This window comes from Cricetulus griseus, assembly GCF_003668045.3.
Source record: "Cricetulus griseus strain 17A/GY chromosome 1 unlocalized genomic scaffold, alternate assembly CriGri-PICRH-1.0 chr1_1, whole genome shotgun sequence".
NCBI lineage: Eukaryota > Metazoa > Chordata > Mammalia > Rodentia > Cricetidae > Cricetulus > Cricetulus griseus.
Window position 1 is genome coordinate 63907861 of NW_023276807.1, and position 25110 is coordinate 63932970.

Consider the following 25110-nt stretch of genomic DNA (forward strand, 5'->3'; position numbering starts at 1 on the left):
AAAACACCAATAATTTATGTCCTAGAGAGAATGATGATGATGCCACAAGTTCTTCCATCCATCTTGGGCTGCTTCTCTGAGGTGGAAAGTAGTTAGCCCTGAACACTGTCCCTCCTTAAATCCTACAGAAATCCTTTGTCACCCTTGCATTCATACTTCCAAAGTCATTTCTCTGTTCTCAGACACCAACTTGGTCTTTGCTGTCAAACGTGATACAAAGCATGTGTCCACAGCTAGATTCTCATTGAACACTACCTCATGTCTGCTTTGTGATCTTTGAAAACTTAATTGCTCAAGACTCTGGCCTTCTCATAGGTAAAAAAAAGAACCTCACATTACATATTTCATAGGATGGCACTAAGAATGAAATGACAATGTGCTTATTTAAGTTTGACCAAAGAACTACATGGCATCTACCTGCTCCCTAGGAGGAAGCTGTTACCTCATTATTACTTCCAACCACATCTCTGTAATGTGTCTGTGTATCCTTTTTACTGGGCTTATTTCCCTTGAAGCTTCTGGTATGATCTTTTCTAAAGCTCAAATCTCATTGTTAAGTCCCAAATGAGATCCATTGGTGACATTCCTCAAGCTTAAAGAGGAAGGTCCTTTGTAATCTGGTTCCTCTCACACCAACCATGACCTCTGCAAGCTTCAGTTGAATGAATCACTCATTACTTTGCAAGACTATAGGCCTTCAGGCCTTGTCTTTTATCATTATTGGGTGGCCTTTTCTATGTCTAAGATGTATCCTCCACAGCTCAATTTGGTTAGCTGTGTTCATCTTCTAAGATGTGAATGCCCTTCCCATGCTGAGAGTAGTGGTCTCTTGTGAAACCCCTGTTTCTCTGGCCATGTGTTTTTTTCTTATTGACTCTCAAGTCCTTGTCTGCCTCTTCAAGGGCAGTGACCAGAATAGTTAGCCTTTATTTCTGAACTCCCAACATACACTTTCACCTAACCAGATACTTTTTGAATGTGTGAACTGATTTAACCATGTCATCAGATGACTTCAATTAATGTATATAAACATATTTGTTTATAAAATAGGTTGACTTGGGTAAAAACTAATATCTTCTTTCCTTTTTCTTTATTATAGAAGCACTTGTGAATTAAGGGAATCTTCCATGAAATAGTCTGCTTTACCAATTTTAAGATTTATACACATTTTTTGGAGATAATAAATTGGCAATTCAGTCTAATTCAGTTGGAATAAAAGAATTTCAAGGGTCATCACATAGAAGAAGTGTTTGATTTATTTCTTATTGTCTCATGGAGTACATGTAAGGTAAAAGGGCAGGAAATAAAGGAGAACAATTTTCCATAAAATATTTCATAGAACTTCAAAAATTACTACTTCATAGACATTTCTGGGTATAATAGACTCTCCTCTGAAAATAAATAGATTAAACAAGGATCTCTGACCACTGATTCAACGCTCATTGGATAGGTTTCCCTGCTCAGCGTGTTATTCCTTCCCTGGACTCACTGGTTTTATGTGAAATAGAAATGTCTGGATCTGTCTGACACATCTAGTGTACTGAGCAAGGTTCCTGCAAGGATGCAGCACTGTCTGTGGTAGAATATTTCCAATTTTATTTTCAACCTCACTCTACATGTTATTAGTTTTAATGAACTCCTTAGAAGATTATATAATTTTCAAAATGAAACATGCATTATATGAAGAGCAGAGTAGGAACATGTTGTTTTTCATCAATGCTGTACTTCACCTAGCATCACACAGGCTGGAAGTGAACAAGCCTGTATTCACACTTAAATTCACATTCCCTTAGCTGCCAAGGCTGGAGGTCAGAAAGCAGTCTGGGTAGTGTTTCTCAGTAACCTCATGCTTACACAAATCCTGCTGCACACTGCTGTCTCCCCCATCACCTGTTCCTCCCAGATGCTGCTCCATTGAACTCTGTCCTCAGAATATGACACTACACACTTCAATGACTTTGAAACCCACTCTGGTCTACTGGGCAGGCTCAGATAGTGGATCTGTCACCAGTGTCAAATTTACAGCCTTTCAGCCTAAAACCTGAATTTTTGGTACTCAATTACAAAATCTTTATTGAGAGAGGTGCATTAATCGAATGTAATCGGAGATGCTTGAAAAGTAAAAGAAGATTCTATCAAGCTTTTGCCAAAATAGAAATTGAGGCATTCATCCCATCCAAAATCATTAGCAGCAAGTGATAGTTTCATGCAGACTGATATTGTACTAGATGCTGTTGAAGTTTTAAATATATTGGCAATTATTCCTTGAGAATTTTGTGCATATCTGCACTGGATTTTGATCTTTCCCATTTCCAGTTCTTCAAAAGCTCCTCTATGATTAAACAAGAACAAAAACCATGCCACTGAGGATTCCATATAATATGATGCTCCTAGGTAATACTCAAGGCAACAGCAAGAACTTTAGAATGTGCAGCAAGACAGTTGTGTCTGCAGAGTTCTCTGTTGGAGCTGAAGCTGAGATCTGTCTCTATTTACAACATTAGAAAGGCCTCTGTAGCAAGCAGAGCAGTATGTGTAACTCTGTAGGGACAGAGGAAAGGGAATTCACTACACATGAAGTGCAAGGATCAGCTCCTGGAGTATCCCATTGCATCAGGCCTTGAGAGGGTGATATAGAAACACAATTTCACTTGCATGCCTTTCGGGAGGAAAGAGATGGTGGTGGGATGGGGCTGTGGGATGGGGCAGAAAGACGGGTTAGTGTTTAAGAACATTGGCTGTTCTTCCACAGGACCTGTTACTCTTCTCTTCTCTTCTCTTCTCTTCTCTTCTCTTCTCTTCTCTTCTCTTCTCTTCTCTTCTCTTCTCTCTTCTTTTTTTGTAATACCAACACTCACAACCATACTTAAACCCAGTCCAGGGTATCTAGCCTTCTCTTGAAGGATATTGCACATATATGGTAAGTGGACATACATTCAGGCAAAACACATACACATAAAAAACAACAAAAAGACACAGGGTTGTGCTCTCAGGATAAAAATGGGGGGAGGTGTGTGTGTGTGTGTGTGTGTGTGTGTGTGTGTGTGTGTGTGTGTGTGTGCGCGCGCGCACGCGCGCGCGTGCGTGCGTGCGTGTATGTGTTCCATTTGGGTGATAGAAGATGGTCAGTGAAACCACAGAGGCCATTACTCCCTGGGCCAGGAGGGTAAGAGACCTACAGAGTAACTTTATGCTTTAGATGACTCTTTTTGCTTCAGAGAGGCTTAGCTGTGTTACTCACTGCTTCCCTAATGTGTGCTCCTAGGTTAGAACTAGAGTTCAGAACTGTGTAGACTTTACAGGCAACTGCCATTTGCTTTCTTTAAAGAACTTGATGTCAACTATGTTTATGATAAGATTTACCTTAAGCAAAATTATAAAGATTTCTTGATCATGCCCAGTGGTGGAGCTATCTATCCCCGAGCTTTGGGGTTTTGTGTTTCCCAAATAAAATGCAGTGTGGAGTGACCAAGCTTAGACATATTCATCCTACTTTCATTTCCCCTTTTCTGCTGCCATAATGTATTCTTGTAAGTGGAAGTTCAGAGGATGAGATTTCCATTAAACACACATCCAGGAAGATGTGTTTTTGTTAAATACACACAAGGATGGAAAAATAATTGAGTCTACAGAGTTAGAACATGTGGAGGTGATCAATGTGGGGCGTACTGTTGAAAGTATTGTATAATCAATAGTATTTATAATCTCTATATCATTACCCCCCAAAAAACCCATCAGATTTGAAGAGGAGAAAAAACATTGTCGAAATCCAATTTTCTGATATTGAATTGTATTCATACAAATATTTAATAAAATAACCCTGTTCTCTGGCAGACTGCATAAAAAGCAAGTTAGTAAACAAATATGATTCTCACAGGTAGAATTATGAACAGTGATCCTGTTGAAGCAAGTCAAGTTGTATGTCAGTTATAGATGTGGGGACTGAGCATTTGGAAAGGTGTCAGGTCTTCAAGAGGCCATGTGGGTCACCTGCAGACACAGTGAAGCAGTGGGTGTCTGGGTGAATGTAAAACAAAGGAACACCTCTACCTTCCTGATGTACTAGGGGAGCAGAGGCAGCATGATATGAATGAAAGTGGAAGGCAATATGGAGATCAGCGTATAGCTGCTGAGCTCTTCTATATTTGGGAAGGTCATTCCAGAGACTTGGATTTTAACACTCACCTGCTCTCCAGATCTCTTCTTAGCTCAGGGCCCTTTGTGTTTGCACTGCTTGAGTTTTGATAAATCCATTTTAATTTTCCCCCATATCTTTCAACTTGGGAGAGGAGATATTGAGTACTTCTAGTCTTCTATATAACTTAATTCCTCCCATCTCTATTTTACTTCTTTGAGAATTCATGCAATGTATTTTGATCATTGTCCTAGTTGGGTTTCTATTGCTGTGAAGAGACACCATGACCTTGGCAACTTTTATAAGGAAAACATTTAATTGCGGTGATTTGCTTACAGTTCAGATGTTCAGTCCATTATCATCATGGCAGGGAGCATGGTGGCATGCAGGCAGACATGATGCTGGCCACATCTTGATCAGAAGGAAGCTGGAAGTGGTCTCAGACACTGTGCAGTATCTTGAGCATAGGAAACCTCAAAGCCTGCTCCCACAGTGACATACATACTCCAACAAGGCCATACCTACTCTAAAAAAGCCACACCTCAAAATAGTGTCACTCCCTATGAGCTTATGGGGGCCAATTATGTTCAAACTACCACAATCATATTTATCTGCATCCTTTACTCCTTCCAGATCTGTCTACTATTTCCTTACCCAGCCAACTTGTGTACCATCAAGTCCACTTAGTGCTGCCCATATACTTAAGGGTATGTAGCTTTCTGTTAAATTCTGCAGAGGCCATACACTTAAAGAAAACTGACTTATTGTCTCTTGATAGCTACCAATTGTCAGTAGCCCCTCAGCTTGGGGTGGGTCTTCAAGCCTACCTCCCCTCTTCATATGGGAAGTTTGTCTTACTTGAGCTTACACCTTATTGTGTACACTGTCACAACTTCCTGTAATTTTTTAATGCATGGAAATCTCCAATAATTGTAATATGTCCTTAATGCTAAAGGTTTATCCTTATTTTATGGCGGCACCCATTTTTAATTCTGATAAAAGTGGATATATAAATTATAATACCCAGCATAGGTCCAACATTTGTAAGTTCTTTCTAGTTTGGTACTGGCCAGATTGCTTCTTCTTTAAGTCTGACCATGAATTACAAGTAACTGAAATCATTTATGTTGACTTATTTTAAAATATCGATTGCTTTTACTAACTGAATTTGTCTTTTAATATTTTTATACATATTCACAATTCATTTGATGTATGCTTTCCCCTGCCAATTTTTGTCTACCTCCCTCTGACCCTGTAAACCTCTCTTATGCATCCCTTACCATGTCCATGTCTTTTTGTTTGGGTTTGTGGGCCACTGAGTTTGACCAGGACCATCTGTGTAATAAATAACAGGTTTGATATTGGAACTTGATGAACTCCCCAGTGAGTTCATTGTTAAAGACAATTCTTCATCCCCAGAATAGCCAGTGATTTTCATTTTGTCACCACTTCTATTTCCAGTAGATTATTGATGTAAACACAGATCTTTCCATAAAAGGCTAGAGAGCAAAGTGAATTTGATAAAGGCCTACAGAAGCCCATGTAAAACACAGGATAACTGGGACAGCCAGGATGTCCCTGTCAGTTCAGAACCACACCCAGGGATATGGAACAACCTCCCTACACTGTGGGAAGTCTTACAAGGATTTCTGAATTTTGTAAAGAGGGGTCATTACTCTTTCAGTGGGAGTATTCTTCCATCTAGAATTTGCATTAAGTTGAAGCTATATAATCCAGGAAAACTGTGTACAGTAACAACAACAACGAAAACCCCACAACATCTGATGAATGAAAATACAAATATCATCAGTTTATTTTCCGATTTTCAAATGATCACACTTTTTCTAAGACCACATTTTTTTATTTTTTTATCAGTTCAAATTAGGAACAAGCTTGTTTCACATGTCAATCCCTTCTCCCTCTCCCTCTCCCCCTCCCATCCCTCATCCCCATCCCCCACCCCCGACCTACCCCCCACCCCATCCACCCTCCACTCCCCAGGCAGGATAGGGCCCTCAATGGGGGCTCCTTAAAGTCCACCACATCATCTTGGGCTGGGCCTAGGCCCTTCCCCATGTATCCAGGGCAATAATGCATCCCTTCACGTGGGATGGGCTCTCAAAGTCCCTTCTTACACCAGGGAAAAATAATAATCCATTACCAGGGGCCCCTGGAGTACAGCGGCCTCCTCATTGACATCCTTGTTCAGGGGTTTGGATCAGTCCTGTACTGGCCTCCCAGACAACATCTGGGGTCGATGTGTTTCCCTTTGCTCAGGCCAGCTGTTTCTGTGGTTTCACCAGCCTGGTACCGACCCCTTCGATCTTCATTCCTCCCTCTCTGTAACTAAGTTCCAGAGTTCAGTTCAGTGTATAACTGTGGATGTCTGCCTCTGCTTTATCAGCCACTGGATGAGGGCTCTAGGATGGCATAAAAAGTAGTCATCAATCTCATTTTAGGGGAAGGGCGTTTAGGTTATCCTCTTCACCATTGCCTGGATTGTCAGTTCCTGTCATCTTTGTAGGTCTCTGGAAATCTCCCTAGTGCCAGATCTCTCCTTGGACCTAAAATGGGTCCCACTAATATGGTATCTCCCATCCTTCTCTCCTCTATTCTTCCCCCAACTCAGTATTTCTGCTCTTCCATTTCCTCCTCTCCTCTCCTCTCCTCCTGCTCTCATTCTGGCAGCCCCATCTCACCTATCCTCATGCACCCAATTAGCTCAGGAGATCCTGCCCTTTCCCATTCCTGGGGTCCATGCATTTATCCTTTAGAGTCCTTCATGTTTCCTAGTTGAAGAGGATTATAGGCTGACAATCCTTTGCTCTATGTATAAAATTCATATATGAGATAGTACATACCATATTGGTATTTTTGTGACTGGGTACCTCACTCAGGATGATTTCTTCTAGTTCCATCCATTTGCCTGCGAAATTCAAGATTCCATTGCTTTTTTCTCCTGAGTAGTACTCTATTGTGTAAATGTACCACATTTCCTCTATCCATTCTTCAGTTGAGGGGAATCTAGGTTGCTTCCAGGTTCTGGCTATTACAAACAATGCTGCTATGAACATGGTTGAACATATGTACTTGTTTTAAGAAAGAAATCATTAGTATCTTTACTTACCTTTCTTGTGTGTGGTGAGAGCAAGCACATGGCCTGGTGGACATGCAGAGTTCAGTAAACAACTTGATGAAATGGGTTCTTTCTTTCCATTATGTGGATTCTGGGGATCATATTCAGGTATTCAGGACTGGAAGCCAATTCCTACCAGCTGTGCCAACTTGCCAGCCCTACTTCAGTTTCAAGTAATAAATATTTATGAGCATAAATTTTCCTATTGTTTTTTAATATGATTGTGTCATGGTTAAAATAAATTGCATCTCAGTTTATGTAAAAACTCATCCTTTCCAACAAGAATTACATTTAATAACATTTTTAATAGGGTTGCTTATTTTATGACATCAAATTTATATTACATGTGCATGCTATAATTACATTTTTAAGAAATATGTTCAAAGCTTCAATTATGTTGAAACTGCTTTTATGAAGAGAATCATGTAAGTATAATTTTAACTGCTAAAGAAATGGAAACCCATAAACTTTGTTGGACATCAGCAAAATCAAAGAAAGAGAGCCACCTTGAGAATTTAAACATGTTTAGAATAGGGAGACACTATTTCCCCATTGCTGAGGGAGAGACACATATAATATTCTACCACCTTCAGACAGATAATTCTTAGTGAGGAGACATCAATTATTTTGATAGAAGCAATATTTTCTTTTACTGGAAACCTTGTAGGAAAAAGTCAGTGATCTTTATTTTCTACTTGCTGTGTACTCTCAGCATTGTTTGCTTTTGTGTCCACCTACACTTCATTGATGCTGCACTGATCAGAGGTGTTCTTCACGTTTCCAAGGACCCTGTACATTACACATGCATTTGGGAGTGATTAATTGCCATTTCCCTACTTGTAGATATTTAGAGTATGAACAGGTGATAATGGTACAATAAGATTTATATTCACACAAGTAAAATTCCAAAATAAGGAAACATATACACAAGTACAAGATTGGTTGACAAACCCAGACCATCCCAGGTAGGCATGAGTTTGTTGAGATCTTCACAGAAAATGGCCTGTATGCAGAATGTGGAGCAGAGTACTGGAGGTCAGAAGTCAGTAGGAGATGAGGCTTGCAGGTTGTTTCAGATATGCAGGTGTGCAGATTTTGGTGGGTTTTTAGTGGGCTATTGTGGAGGGCTGGCTAGACACTGTGCCACACAGTGAGCTCCACTGAGTCTAAGCAGGTGTCAGGGCTGTGCATCCTTCAGCAAACCATTGAGAAGTTCTTCTTTGAGCAAGGGGAAGTATTCAATGTTGACTGTAGACTTTGAGCAGATTTTTAGGTGGGAAAATGGAATTAGTTTCCTCAAAGATAGCTTCCAAGAATCCTTGGCTGGATGATAGGAGCAGAGGTTTGGGCACTTGGGAGGGTGTTCTGACTGATGTTTATGTTCCCCATATCATGGACAAATATTCAGCTAACAGAGAGTCTCCATAGTGAGAAAAATGGGGGGTGCTGAGTAAAGCTGTTAGGTGGTAAAATTGTAGGTATGCACCAGGTGGGCACTAGACACACAATTATAATGGAAATGAGGCAGCCCATGTACATCAGATCTCTTACCCTTGCTGGAGCAGTAGCTAGTTTTAAAGGAGAGAACTTCTTTTTAAGGTAAGGAAGTGGAGATGAATGATTTTTCTCTATCACACTCAGGTTCTAAGAAAGTTGACATCTCAGGATCATGCAGCCAGAACTGGACAACCTGAATTTAAGAGTGTCTAGCAATCAGTTATTGGGGCTTCTTCCCCTCCATAGGCCATAGACCTCCAGGCCCAGATTTGGGATCCAACCCTTCCATTCTGGCCACACAGCATACAGCAGACACTTGTCTTTTTGACTATCATGGAACATCCCATAGCACTACTGTTCCTTATGTGCATGATAGAAAGAAAACACATATGCCCCTAATGGAGATGACCACAAGAGGAAAAATGGCCATGGGTGGAGTGTGAGTGTAAGTGTTTGCTTCTGTGTGTGTGTGTGAGAGAGAGAGAGAGAGAGAGAGAGAGAGAGAGAGAGAGAGAGAGAGACAGACAGACAGACAGACAGACAGACAGACACAGAGAGAACAGAGCATGTAAAGTTCACTGAGGATTCTTGGACACATGACATGCACTAACTCTGCAGAAGGGTAAAGACAAGTGTTAAGAAAACTTCTAGTCACTGGCAGTAGTGGCGCACACCTTTATTCTCAGCACTTGGGAGGCAGAGGCAGGTGGATGGAAACTGAGTTCTAGGCCAGCCTGGTCTACAAAATGAGTTCCAAGACAGTCAGGACTGTTACACAGGAAAATCCTGTCTAGAAAAACAAAAACAAAACAACAACAGAAAAAAATAGAAAACTTCTAGCCTTGTAATCTCTGACTTTGTGGCCCTCCTCACAGCCTTGCCTTTTGCCTGTGCTTCTAGGTTTTTAACATAAACTCACCGAAACCCACATGGTGCAGGAAAATTGGCAGTGTCTTTGAGAGCAACAGATGTTTTTTCTCTGTTCCCGGGTGGGCTTATAACTAGGGAGTTAGGATGCCTAGGTCACATGTTCGCACCAAATTTCTACTGAGCCAGTGGCTTTCAGGTTCTTGCCTTGCATATTCAAAGAATGAGCTTCACATACCACGATGATTAGTTTTAGAAACAAGTACTACATTAGATGAAGTTAAAGAGAAAGCAAGAGGACAGAGCTCCTAGATATCAAGAGTGAGCCCCCAGGAGTGGGATGACATTGAGGACCACTGGCTTGGAGCTGAAAAGGTTTTCATTGGAAGACGCATGGGCTAGGAGGACTGGCCATCTCATTCCCCATTCTGTGTGTTTTCATGTTCAGGTGAGTCCCAACCTCAGTGTCATCCTCAGTTATGGTCTCCAGGAAAGGGAGAAGAAATGATTAGGAAAAACCAGACCACTTTCTAGCATTCCTAGCTTCTGATTAAGGCAGAACCCAGGATATTTTTGTCATACACATAAATGGCATCTCTGACCTAGGACAAGTACAAGGCCATTGATGTGACCAAGTTACTTTGATGAAGGGCAACAAAACCAAACAAAAAGCAATTCACTTTTGTGCTAATTTCTATCTTTCTGTTTTCATCCTACACTCTATACACATATACATACTCTATATAAATTTAGTACACATACTACACAAGTCACATAGTCAAAGCCACACACACACACACAGACACTACACAAAATCTTTCTATCTGCAACTGCATATATGCTCAAATGATGTATTGAAGAGAAGGTGTAAGAACCTTAACAATATGCACTGGGGAGATTGCCCAGTGGTTAAGAGCACTTACTGTGTTTCAACACTCACATCAGGTGGTTCATAGAGCTTGTAATTCCAGCTCCTGTGCTAATGAGTGCAGAACAAGCCTCTCTCTCTCTCTCTCTCTCTCTCTCTCTCTCTCTCTCTCTCTCTCTACACACACACACACACACACACACACACACACACACACACACTAAAATAAAATAAATCTTTAAAAATAATTTAGCAGCCTTGTCCTTTGATGTAGAGCAGACTCACCAAGAAGTTTTGGACTACTAGCTTCTGGGGAAATACTCATTTCACATTTATAGACACAGTCACGTTAGGCACATCTCATGAGTGTGAGACTGCTAGCGATAAAGTACTTACTATGTTTGATCACAGACCTGGAAAAAAGCAGACATAAACAGGAAATGAACCATTCAAACAGAAAACTCAGGAACTAGTTTATGTTTAACACATTTTTGAAAGTTTTCTTAACATGTTTGATTAAATCATCAAATCATTCCAGGTTCATTGAAGTTTCTGTGTTCCCATCAGCTTCGCCTCTTGTAAACTATGGCTGTTGGGTAATGAGTACGGAGATTGAAACAACACTATCCATTGTGACAAGATGGGCCTTTAGGCATGCTTGACTGTCTGGTGCATTCTCAAGCTGAGAATGCAACCTCAGATATCATGCAAAGTCATAATCGTTAATCACCTTACTGCTGAGAGACTGAGCCCAGTGTTTCCGGTTTGCAGAATATGAATGTGTGTGCTCATCACATTGCATTAAGCAGAGTGACTGATCTGTCCCTTCTGTATATGAGGCAATTAAGATATACACATGTTTCATAACTAAATATCTGGTAATTAAAACTGTTCATAGCAATAATGTCATCAGACACTCTATGGGTCCCTGGTGAGTCACCTTTGATCGCCCCATGCTGAACTTGTTGACTGGGCCATGATCCATGATGATTTGGGTATGTAAATCTTGCTCTAGCTTGCTCTAAGAGAACAGGAAAGGCATGGAATTTCATTCCCACTAAGGAGGGCATCCTGAGTGATAGGTGTTTTCTTTCTCTCCTTCTTTCAGTTTTTCCTCCCATGGTAGTTCTTTGCATTTACCCTTTTTCCTTACAACTTTAAAATTTTAAATTAAAATATAATTACATCAGTCCCCTCTTTTCTCTCTTACATTCAACCTCTCCAACCCCTTCTATGTACCCTCCTCAATATTCAGTTCTCTCTCTCTCTCTCTCTCTCTCTCTCTCTCTCTCTCTCTCTCTGTGTGTGTGTGTGTGTGTGTGTGTGTGTGTGTGTGTGTGTGTGTGTGTGTGTGTGTGTGTGCATGTGCTATGTGTGAATGCCCTTGAAGGCTAGAACAAAGAATAAAGACCAGAACTGAAGTTACATGTGGTTGTGAGCCACCCAATATGGCTGCTATGAACCAATCACAGGCTCTCTAAAAGGAGCAGTATATCTATTAACTTTCCAGCCCCAGGCTTTTCCCTCATTGAACTTGCATTGGCTAACAAATAGAAACATTTGAAACAAGGTACTTTCCTTAACCACTAAAGAATCAAGATAAATACAGCATTATAAAGACTTTGAAGATAGAAGTTGGAGTTTGATTGATAGGAGAACTAAATGCAAACCTCCTGCACCCTCCTGCTTTCATCATATATCACATGTGCACTGTGGTTCTTTTCTGAATATTTTCTGACTCAGAAGGATGAGCAAAAACTATATTATGTGTTTTAATTGTGAAGTCTCAAGAGACAAGAGTACACTCTATTGCTGTTAAAATTTTGTGATGCTTGTGAAACGAGGTGTCATAATTCTGGGGACCCCAAATTCAGAGATTTAAACACTCAGCCCTTCAACACTCATGGAGCCTTGTGTCACACAGATGTGTGATGGGAGAGGGGTACAGAGACAGCACTTACCCAGATGGGTGGGTTTTGCCTTTTCTTTGACCAGGTAGACATAACAATGAGGGGAAAGTTGGGTTGATGAAAACTCAGGATTCATATCTTGTGGGTGGAATACTAGGAGAGTGGGGAGGGTCTCCTAGCCCAGTGTGACTGCAGCCTTCTCTGGTTTCCTGAGTTAGATGAAATTTTATAACAGAATAAAACATTCAGTCTCTTTGGAGAATTTTAGAGTTACTCTCCTTTTCTATTTTTCCTTTTATTATTTTATTTTTTTATTATATACCAATCCCAGTTTCCCCTCCCTCCACTCTTCCAGCTCCCCCCACCTACACTTAGCCCTTATATGTTCCACAGAGAGGGTAAGGGGTCCCATGGTGAGTCAACAAATTCTGTCCCATCACCAAGTTGAGGAATGACCAAGCCCCCCTCCCACTGTGCCTAGACTGAGCAAGGTATTATCTAAGTCAGTAGTCAATTGTTGTGAAGAGACACCATGCCATAAAGAGTTTGCAAAAGAAAGCATGTATTTGAGGGCTTGCTTGCAGCAATTTCAGAGCATTAGTCCATGGTCATTGTGATGGGAAACAGACAGACCTGATGCTGAAGCAGTTGCTGAGAGCTTAAATCTTATTGGAAATCGAGTCAGAGAGAGAAACTGGGCCTGGCATGGGCTTCTGAAACCTTACTCAGCTACAACAAGGCCACCCATCCTAAACAGTCCCCTGGGTGGGAAGCAAGCATTCAAATACAGGAGCCTATGGTGGCCGCTGTTATTCAAACCACCACATCTATCATTCCTGTTCCAACCAATGGGTGTGCAGAGTGCTCCTTGATTTTCTTCAATTACCAAACATATCCGCTGTGTTCCCTGCAGGGCCCATGTAGCAGAAGTCATTTTCACATAAGTAATATTGATGCATTTTCTGAGCAGTACAGATATTCTTCACTGAGTGCATAAGGGCTGAGGCCAAAGCTGTGTGTTCCATCAGCTCTGAGGGCCACATCCTCCTCCAGCCTTCAGGTTTATCATGGGCCAGATCAGCTTAGGTCTCTCTTTCTGGGAAGAGATTTGGTCAGTGGTAGGATTTAATGAGGCCTGCATCACCTCCCTTCAGAATCTGCCTTACTCCTTGGAAGTCCTGATATAAGTAATGTACCTTTCAGTTTGACACATGGAGGTCTAGAGGACTCTATATGGATGATTGTCCAGTGAAACTGCTTACTCTCCCTGTGTATTTGCTAGGGAGTTGAGCTCTGAGCCTGAGTTCTGAAAGCCCCTGGCATCAGCTTATCAGTGATTGTTCTTACTTCTCTCTGATGTCCTCTGACTGCTTCCTTTCCTTCATTCGTACATTAGCTTTAGAATTTGTTCAACTCAAGCCCCCCCTGCTGTGTTCCTAGCACAATCACAAGCCTGAGGCTAGTGTCAATTTGGCCACAAACATGGTCAGAAGGTGTGTAAGCATGAGTATTCTGGCCCTGCAGGGTCCTGCTGCTCTGGAGCCCCAAATAAACACACAGATGCTATATTAATTATGAACCTGTTGGCGGGTGGCTTGGGCTTCTTACTGGCTAGCTCTGTCTTAATTATTAACCCATAACTACTAATCTATGTATTTCTACATGGTCTTATCTTACTAGAGAATGCCTGACTCACATCCTCTCTTCCTGGGCTTGTGTTGACTCCTCTCTGCCTACTCTTCCCAGAATTCTTCTAGTCTCCTAGCCCCACCTATCTTTCTGCCTGACCAATAAGTGTTTTATTTATTAACAAATAAGAGAAACATAAACAGAATATTCCTCCAACAAAGGTTTGTCTGGAAGATTCATGAATTTTTGTTTTTGTTTAGTTCTTCTCTGCATATTAAATTTACCTCAATTTGTGCATGCGTTTCTTGTGACTAAGAAATGTACATCTTCAAATCTGACTTCCAGGAGCTGGTTCCAGGGACCTGCGGATGTCACTTCCCTCTGAAGTTGCAGACATAGTCTGCTGGCTTCAAGGGATGACAGAGGAAGAGACAAAAGTTGTGCTGGTGGCAGCCCTACTCGGCTCTGAGTGGTAGTGTGGGTGCATTATTGCTGAGCCTTCTAGGGTAGGAATCGCTGAAAACAAAGATTCCTGCAGTAGATTCCAAATGAACTGAATTCAGGGATTCAGGACAACATTCTTTCTACAAAAATATGGTGTAAGAACATTGGCCAATGTTAAGTTTCTTGGACTTTATTATCACGGTGAGACCTAAACAAAGATTTAAAGGTCACACGTTTAGAAATCTGATGTACACCATTGCAATGTAGAGGACATGAACCTTAATGAAATCAGGTTGAAATAAAGCAAGCTGAAGAGGGCAGAGACCTCCCTTCCCTTCCACTCTCCCAGGATTCCATTGACGGCTTAGATGGACTGTGAAAAGTCAGCAATTCCTACCCCTGCTGCTGGAATAAGTGTGCGGGCCTCCCCGAGTAACATAACAAATGGTATTTGCACAACAGAAACTTCATCACAGAACATAAGGTCAGAGAAGGGGGGAAGATCCAAATAACCTCTGCAGGCAGAGAGGTCTATCAACGATAAGATTATAAAGGGAGCCATCAAGATGAACACAATTACTAAACAGGGTGCAAACAGTGGCTGCTGTTGTAATAGGTGTCCATCTAGGTGAGCTTGTGGGTGACTTTGAAATAGCTGGCTGTGGTAGAGGTTATCAGAGAAGAAAATTAAAGCAAGGCCTACTGTCGAGGCTCACCCTCTCCACCTATTCATTCTGCTGACAGGTTTGGTTTTGGGTTTAATTTCTGCTTCACAGTACATCACTCTGAGTTTGTTGCTGATTTGTGGTTTCTGCTGCTGAAGTCCCTAATGCTTTCACCACCTGCACTTGAAGCTAAAATGTCCTGTACTATTTTATACGGTCATACAGATGGAGGGAAATCATTAGAAAACATTCATATACCATTTCAAAGGTACAAGTTTCAAAGCATCATGTGACAACAGTTTCAAGGTTTCAGATTCCTTGAGGAGAAAGCTGTGATATATTGATTCTGTTGGCAAAGCAGGGGTCACAAATGCTAGGAGTTTTGTTTTTTTTTTAAATAATACCCTGAAATAATTATTCTGAAAATGCTATACATGTATATACTATATCTTGATCATACCAATTTCCTACTCTTCCTTTTCCATTCTCACCAAGAATTCCTCAGACATATATCCCTCATCCCTTCATTTCCTCTTTATGATTTTTTTTTAAATTTTACTATGTCAGAAAGGACCCATTTTTTTAGCAGACAACAACCTGCATATTTTAGGCATAAGTATATCTTTCCTTATAGACTTTCCCTTTGGCTTAAAACTCACAATATTTTTGGGGTCTAATTTTATTATTTATGTTAAATTTTTAAAAGAGACTTGAGTTCTAAAATTTGAATTTAAAATTTGATCTATTACTACGTGTGTGTGTGTGTGTGTGTGTGTGTGTGTGTGTGTGTGTGTGTGTGTGTGTAGGGGGGTGTGTTCTATCTAGCATCTGAATATGCTTCATCCTTTACCCATTTTGTTTATTTGACAGGACAGATAGAAATGAGTGACTACTTTACTTGTATGTTTCTTCTTAAAAACCCAAGTTAGACAATTAAACTCCTGAGTAGACTTCCCAGGATGAGATATTAACCCATTGGATTAGGGTGTTTTATCATGTCCCAAATAATAGAATAAACCCTGTGTAAAGTGACAACAACAACTGAACTATAAGAACTGGCTTAAACGTGGACCTGGAGACAGTGTGACGAAATGTTGTGGAATATTAGTTTAAGATGTATTACATTTGTTTATGCTGTGGAATATTTGTTTAATGATGAAAAGATGTGTTGCATTATTTTGTGATGCATTTGTTTAACTCTGTGAAGCTGTGTTACTTTGCCTGCCTAAAACACCCAATTGGTTTCAAAAGAGCTGCATGGTGAATAGCTAGGCAGGACAGGAGTAGTCAGAAGAATAAATAAGGGACTAGGAGACTAACAAGAAAAAAATAGATAATGAGAACATCATGGGCCAGCCATCCAACCACACATCCAGCCACAGAGTAATAAGGAAAGAAAGGAATATAGAAGAGAGAGAGGAAAAAAATACCCAGGAGCTAAAGATAGATGGGATAATTTAAGAAAAGCTTGCTAGAAACAAGCCAAGCTGAGGCCAGGCATTCATAAGTAAGTATAAGTCTCCTTGTATTTGTTTGGGATCTAGGTGGTGGGTCCCCAGAGTAAAGCAACAACAATACCAACTACAGAGAAACACTGATGGAATGGAATAATAGACTATCTAGAGCTCTTCCTTTCCTGCCCAAGACATATTAATGATGCCTCAAGCTGATTCTTCTCTGCCAAGGAGTTTCAAGGACTTTCATTGCCTTGTTGTTAGCATGGTGATTAATCCCAGTGCTGAAAGGGAGAGAGGGAGTGTGCTTCCTCCTTCCCTTTTCAACTGTAGTGTGGTTTGAGTTATTCATCTGGACCCTGAGAACTGAGTGTTCAAGGCACCATGAGAAAACTCTTGCGACTGTATAGAGAAATTAGGCTCACATTATAACTATACTATGTTAAAGTGGGATGCTTGGGTGATTACACAATGTGCATGCATGAAGAGCACCTATATGTGGTTCAACTCAAAGTTAATGCCCACCCAGGAAATGCTCTAACAGATAGCCATGTTTTATGTTATTAAGATGGTGATGTAAGTTAAGAAACTGATATCAAACCTTATCCCATCCACCCAAGGCACATGTCAGTAGACTGCTCATGACATGTACAGAGCCATCTGCACAAATAAGGCAGACTTTGGAGATTCAGGCTCTATCCCCAGCTCCCTAATTGACCCTCCATGTGAGGTAATAAGATGATATTTGTAAAGTGCAGTGTGGCTCTACAGTGAAGGGAACTGTGTAAACAGAGCACATTTTTATTAGTTAAAGCACCCCTTCCTCACCCACAAGTCAACACAGCATTCAGTTGAATAGAATGGAGGGGAAGTTCACATTTTGATGGCAGCTTAGCTGGAGACCATTTAATTAAGAACCATTTTGTAGGATTTTTTTTCCTTGGCATTTTAATGAAATTCAATCCATCATGCTTATTATCACAGTACCGGTGCTTATGCCTGCCAGCAGCAGGGAAAACGGGTGATGGCCCCTTCTGGTATGCATTGTAGGTGGCACCTCATTAATTAGGATGTGTTCAGTATTATGGTCCAACTGTTATAGATGTTATAGCTATAAGTTGGTATTGAAGAGTCAAAAAGATTAAACTCTCTACTACTCCCAGAACAACCATCTAGAGCCAGCTTCCTCCAGAAAGCCATGGGACTAGGAGAGAATGAACCGATCTTTAAATTGTTTATTATCTTCTTAAAATGGAGTCCTGTCTTACCTGTCTTAAATGAATAACCTGTGGAGCCATCCTAAGTAGAAAGTGCTCATATAATCAAGGTGAAAAACAAAGATATGAAACAGTGTAGATCATAATTTCTGGAGGATGCACACCCTCCCAGCTGACTACTTGAGAAGTGTGGGAGAGATAAGTGATACATGCTTGCCCATGTGTGTGTACATATGTTAAAGACATTGATAGAGAAGGAGATGAGATACAAACAGCTGCAGATATAGCAGCTGAACTGAAAAGCAGGAGATGACTCTTCCTCCTGGGTACCTTAGAGGACGGAGCACCTGATTCTATCCTACACTGGTGTAGCTGTGGCAAGAAAGTTCATTAGAAATTGCTAATAGAGAAACTATCTCTCTTGTACAAATCTCAGCTGCTTTGGGGGAAGTTCTGTGATAGCTTGTCCCTCAGATGGCCTGAGTGTAGTAGTTAGGTCAAGTCGACAGCACTTCCTTCACAATGTGATTCAGGTAGAGTCAGTGTTGATGGGAATTATCATGATTGTATTAAAGGTCTTTATTTCCTTTCTGTCTTGCTGGGTATTTTTTTTCTATAATGGTTGCAGGATACAGTACATTACTGAATTCACTGAAATCCAATTAAATCCAGCTTCATCATCATCTATCAAGGTACATCATAGGCTTGGCACACACCTTCCTCACAGAGGCAACTTCTCTCCTTTGCCTGATGAAGCTGGAGTCTGTGACTCCAGAGCCCAGGGGCTGGGAAGTCAGAAGGGCAGACTCCTGTCTGCCTCACATCACACAGCACCCCACATTTTGGAATATTTTGGTATCTTTGTACAGATAGCACTTATGTGTAAAGCTGCCTGAGTGGGTAGAGAGTCTGGCTTTGGAAATCTGTGGTAGTACTACAGCCAGTCTGGTAAGCTGTCCACTTGCCTCCCTGTGAGCTTCCTTAAGATAGACATAGTGTTCTCAACCTCACCCCCACTTTCCAGTTGCCTTAAAGCAGTTGTTCATAAATGTTATGCATTTCTTAGACTTGATACAGAAATGCAGAGCCAAGGCAACTAGGAGATATTCTTACATTTGATGGAGATTTCAGGGTCCTGCAGGAGTGGTTTGGATGGATGGGATGACCCAATGAAGATAACAAGGCTCAGGAAGCCCTACTCCATCAGGTTAAGGACCTGCCTGGTAGAGAAGAATGTCAACTCAACAGTGACTTTCAACTTTTTTTTTCTTTCCAAAATACCAAGGGGAATACCTGTGACAGCTTATCCTGAACACCATCCACAGGGAAGATAGTATTATGTGTGCATTCAGGCCTATGTGTATATGTGTCTGTATGTATGTGTGTATCCTCCAACACTTGAGACAAAAGCCTTCCACCTTTCACCATCTTCACAGAGTCATAAAGGGAAAGTCAAAATTATTCAGGCAGAAACAGTGAAGGGAGACAAAGGTCTAGATCACTGCTGTAACCTCACATAGTATGGAGAGCTTGAGGTCTCCAAGTATTCCTCTGGAATGAAGTCCATAGTAAAACATTACATGGTGGTGAAGACCTGATAGACCTGGGACCTTATTCTTTTCCTGTATTATTATATCTCTCTGGAATGAAGCTGAAGGAGTAGGCTTTATATCACTCGTCCTTGTGGCTTCATTTTTACATTAGCTTCTTCATTCATAAAGACAGCTCTGACCCTTACTAGATGAAAGCTGAGGTCTAGAGCTTCAAGGGGCAGACCTTCCTAGAACAACACTACATGCACAAACCCTTTCATTCTCACTTACCAATTGAGAATTCTTTTTTTTATTTCTTTTGTCCATTTTTTATTTGAATTAGAAACAAGAATGTTTTACATGTCAATCCCAGTTCTCCTTCCCCTCCTCCCCTACCCCCCAAGTAAAACCCTACCTATCACATAACCTTTCTGCTCCCCAGGGAGGGTGAGGGGGTCTTCAGGATCTGTCATATCCTTCAGGATAGGGCCTAGGCCCATCCCCATGTGTCTTAGCTCAGGGAGTATCCCTCTATGTGGAATGGTCTCCTAAACTCCACACCGATGCTAAGGATAAGTGCTGATCTACTACAGGAGGCACCATGGATTTCCGAGGTCTCCTCATTGACACCCACGTTCCTAGGGTCTGGATCAGTCCCATGCTGGTTTCCCAGCTATCACTCTGGGGACGAAGAGCTCCCTATTGTTCAGGTCAGCTGTTTCTGTGGGTTTCAGCAGCCTGGTCTGGACCCCTTTGCCCATCACTTGTCCTTCTCTGTAACTGGATTCCAGTTCAATTCAGTGATTAGCTGTGGGTGTCTGATTCTACTTCCACCAGCTGCTGGATGCAGGCTATCAGGTGGCATATAAGTCAGTCATCAATTTCATTATCAGGGGAGGGCATTTAAGGTAGCCTCTCCACTGTTGCTTAGATTGTTAGTTGGTGTCAACTTTGTAGATCTTCAGACCTTTCCCTAGTGCCTGATTACTCTTTAAACCTAAAATGTCTCCCTCTATTGTGGTATATCTTATCTTGTTTTCTTCTATTCTTCTCCCCACCCCCACTCAACCTTTCTGCTCCCTCATGTCCTCTGCATCCCTCCTCTTCTCCCCTTCTCATTCCCCTGGCTCCCTCTCCCCTCCCCCATGCTCCCAATTTGCTGAGGAGATTTTGTCCCTTTGCCTTTCTCTGGGGCACCATGTGTGTCTCTCTTAGAGTCCTCCTTGTTACCTAGCTTCTCTGGTGGTGTGGATTGTGGGATGATAATCCTTTGCTCTATTTCTAATGAAATCTGTTCAGAGCACCCTTCTCCCACCTCCTCCTCCACTCACCTCCTTACCCATCCAAAAACATGAGTTCTTGTCACCATCATCTTTCTTCCTTTCCTTTTTAAAAATACATCCAGTTCAGTTTGTGCTGCCCAAATTCTCTTAGGTATGGGCATCCCCCAGAGTAAGGCCATCCCTGTAAATAACTGGTTCTGTTATTTCTCCCACCAGTTTTCAGTTGTCAATAGAATCTTATCTAGGGCTGGAACTTAACACCAAACTGCCCTTCCTTTGATGGAATTTTGTTTGGTTTGTGCCTTCCTATGCCTTGTGTATGCAGTCACAGACATTCAAGTTCACATATATGACTGCCTATTTGTATCCAGGAAGCACTGTTTCCTTATACCCATCCACCATCTCTGGCTCTTACCCTCTTCTGAGCCCCTCTTCCTCAATGATCTCTGAGCCTTCTGAAAAGGGATGTGATACAGATGTTCCATTTAAGACCAAGCAATCCACTCCCTGCCCAATCATAGAATTTACACAAAGTCTATGCAAAACATAAAATTGTAATTGATTTCATTGTGTCATTTCAGCTAGAAGTTCAGACTTGAAAAAATAACGAAAGAAAGAAAAATGTAGGTACAAATAATACATCATATTTTCTTCCTGGCATACATGAGGCCTATTTTCATGATTCTGATCATGTGCTGCTTCTTTTTTTTTTTTTTAAACCAGATCAGCTGTCTTATTTTTATGTGGTTAAAAATATCATATTTGCCTTCGCTATTGGAACTTATTCAAATAACAAAAAGAAGGCCCATGTGCCTGTGATGTCCTGACTCAAGCAGATTTGTGTTTATGCTTACTGCCTTCTTCTATCTATATAATGCAAACCTAGGAAAAGTGATCATTTTGAATCCTGATCCTGCCTAATTCACTTAAGTGAAATTCCCTACATTCTTTTTAAATACTCTTGCAAAATATTTTAGGACTTTAAAATCTCATTCTACTGATGTCCATTCATCAGTGTAATGACAGTCCAATCAATAACATTGAGACATTCTTCAGATTTTACTATCATTAATGGGCTCTTGGTTAAAAATTTTCATGTATAAGACATCCTACTGCCATTTCTAATTAGTTCTTTCCTATAGAGTTCTTGAATGAGATTTGAGATCTAAAATGTATAGACTTACAATAAAGTATATATTTCCTTGACTGGCTTCCTATGTTTAGGGTCATATGTTTCTATAGACATGGTGTCTGGAGAGATAGGGATTCTGGGCACAGTAAGAGACCAGTTTAAAAAGGGATCACTGCCTGTAATCAGGACATAAAATGGGACATGAGGAGGCACAGCTGCTGGTCTGACCAGAAAAACCTGGGTCCTGGGACCTGGAGTCTCTGTGAAGGTAGGGACTGTTTCCTCCAGTCTCCAAAGAAAGGCTTGTAGAGCAACTCTGTGAATAACTGTCAGGACACAGCAGGGAGATGACAAGTTCACCTTTCCTATCGCTGTCCTGATGAAAAAGGCTTGGCTTTACAATACACACTCTCTATTTCCAGGAGTGGTGTGTGACTACCTGTACCTGGCCATCATGTCCCTGAGTGGGTGATGAATTTGATTAGAAGACCTGGCCTTGGGGTGGGGAAACAGGAAACGGCCAGGAGACTCTTAACCTTTTGCCTAGGAATCTGTTAGGACATGCTGAATGGTCCCATGTGACCTACACTTCACTCTTTGTGCCTTCAGGTTTCCTCACACCTATTTTGGAAAAGACTTTTGTCTTCTCTATTTGTTACTTTTCTCTGTGGCAAAATACTTAACACAAACAATGTAAGGTAAAGAGAAATCTTTTGGGCTGATGGTTTAAGAAGAGGCACATCCTAAACATGGGAAGGTACAAAGACAGGAGCATGAGGCAGCTATCTGCTCATACTGATAGTGATAGTCTGGCTTCTATCTTTTTTTTTTTTTAAGTCTTGGACAGCAGTGCAGAGGATTGGTGCCATGAACATTCAGGATGAGCCTTTTCCTCTTAGTTATATCTTTCTAGAAACTCCTTCACAGACACACTCAGAGAGGTGTCCAATGGGTGCTTCTAAATCCAGTCTAGCTGATAATAAAGATAAACTTTTATAGGGACTACAGGGAATAGGCATCAATGTTCTTTGGTAAAACTGAATTGTTTCATGAGTTTACTGACATAGAGTAAGTAAAATTTATAGGAAGATATTTGTAGATTAGAACTTACCTTTCTAACTAAAGATTTATTTTTATTTTATTTTTAATTTCATGGGTGTTATGCTCTCATGAATGTTAAGTGCACCCCATGGTTACAGTGACTGTGGAGGCCAGAAGGGGGCAGCAGATCCCCTTGAACTGTAGTTCCAGATGGTGGGGAACTGCCATGTGGATACTGGCAATCAAACCCATGTTCTCTGCAAGAGCAGAAAGCATTCTTAACCTCTCAGCCATCTCCAGCCCCAGAACTGGCCATTATTAAGCAGCAAGTTTTCGTACCTGCTGTCCTCCTTGACATCTTGGCAGTACTTATTTTTATCCCACAAAAGAAGCGACAGAGGCTGGGTGTATATCTAATGTGAGTAGAACAGCCTGTGTTTCCTCCAGGAAAACTACCTATCACCTTTCCCTGGGAGCTTCTCAAAGTTAGTACAATATTAATGAAGAGTGCACTAGGCATTTATTAGTCTTTGAGCAGGAACATTTTAACATACTTAGCATCTCTAGATATTCTATTATCACCCTCATTACTCATTGCAATGCATTTATGGGAGTGTGTGAACTGTGATGTAGTGCAAGCTGGACCACTCACAGAACGAATGCATCACTTTCCCAGATTCAATGCAAGACAATGATCTGTAGTATCTTAAAGTCAAAAATTAAAGATTCTTTCCCAAAGGCATATGCTTTAGATCTTCCAGATTCTGTAATATTTTCATACAGTATCTTTTTGCTTTAAACACAACTGATGGAAACAAATGCCCACCATATTCTGAGCTTATATGAAGTCCTAAGGAATGGTTCTAATCATGTAAACACACACACACACACACACACACACACACACACACAGAGAGAGAGAGAGAGAGAGAGAGAGAGAGAGAGAGAGAGAGGAGAGAGAGAGAGAGAGAGAGAGAGAGAGGCCATATAAATCAGTTATAAAGATTCTAAAACCTGAAAATTGCTAAATGGCTTGACATGTTGAGATGAGAAACCCAAACAGTGCAAGAGAAGGTTCCCTTCACCAAATTCCCCTGTCTGGGTTAGCTGGGATTTTGTTATTAAGGGGAGTAGAGGGAAATAGTTATGAGGAAGAATTAGTATTGCAAGGATACTGAAGTTGCCCAGCTGCTGGGGTAAATTCAGTTCCATAGAGATGTGTTCTAGTAGTTCCATCTAAGGCAAGAGTTAAAAGAAATAGAATAATGTCTTGCTGCAGCTATCTATAGTCTTACTTTCAAAGGCCCTCTCATCCCCTGAATATTATTCAGCTGTGCACAGAGCTGTGTACCAACTATATGAAATTTATAGGTGGTGCATTTCTGTATCAAAACCTTCTTCCCTTTATTATTTGGAGAGCATATTAACTAATGTGAATGATGTTGTCACAAGACAAATGATTTTCTGAAATCTAAACACATTCTTAGCGTGTAGATTCTCTGTATATCACATGGAGAATTGTGAAATTCCATCTATACAGTTGGCTCATTCCAGGTGTTTCCCTTTCCTTTCTACCTGATCTGTAGTTTAATGTGCTTTCCCAGGGCCACCCAAAGGAAAACAGTATTTGAAGAAATGTGACTTCAAAGGGGGCAGGAACCTCACCTACAGAGAGGGAAAATTACCTGAATCGTGCTCTAAGACTGGTATTATTTCTAGACTCATATTGCTGGGAAGATTCCTCCTTGCTGAATCATATATGACAGTGTGCATCTTTCCTACATTGCCAAATATCAGCACCATGGAGTGCATTTTCACAGCATCCAAAGAGATCAAAGTGCATTCCTAAATGTGGAGCCAGTTCCCACCACAAGGCCATGTATATTCATCATTGCCCATTTACCAAAAAGTACATCACTTCTGAAGAGTTTCTGAGATGCATTTAAACAATTATAATGCTATCCTTTTAAATTCAGATCATTTACATATATCATTAAGAATAGGGTACTTGAGGTATCCTGAAATCATTTACAAGTGGTTACGTCTAATACTTTGAAGCAGAGTTTTAAATCTGCATTGTTATGGAGAGAACAACTATTAATTAATTTGAGGAATAGGCATTGATCTTAAAAATCAATAAGTAATCCTTCCAACCATATTTGAAATATTCATCTGGTGTAAATTTACATATTTTATGTATCGCCCCATTTAACAATTTAAGTAGTTACAGTAACCAATAAATTTCAGATACTACAAATATTCAGTGGGCGTCTGGACTCATTTAGATCATACTATTGCAT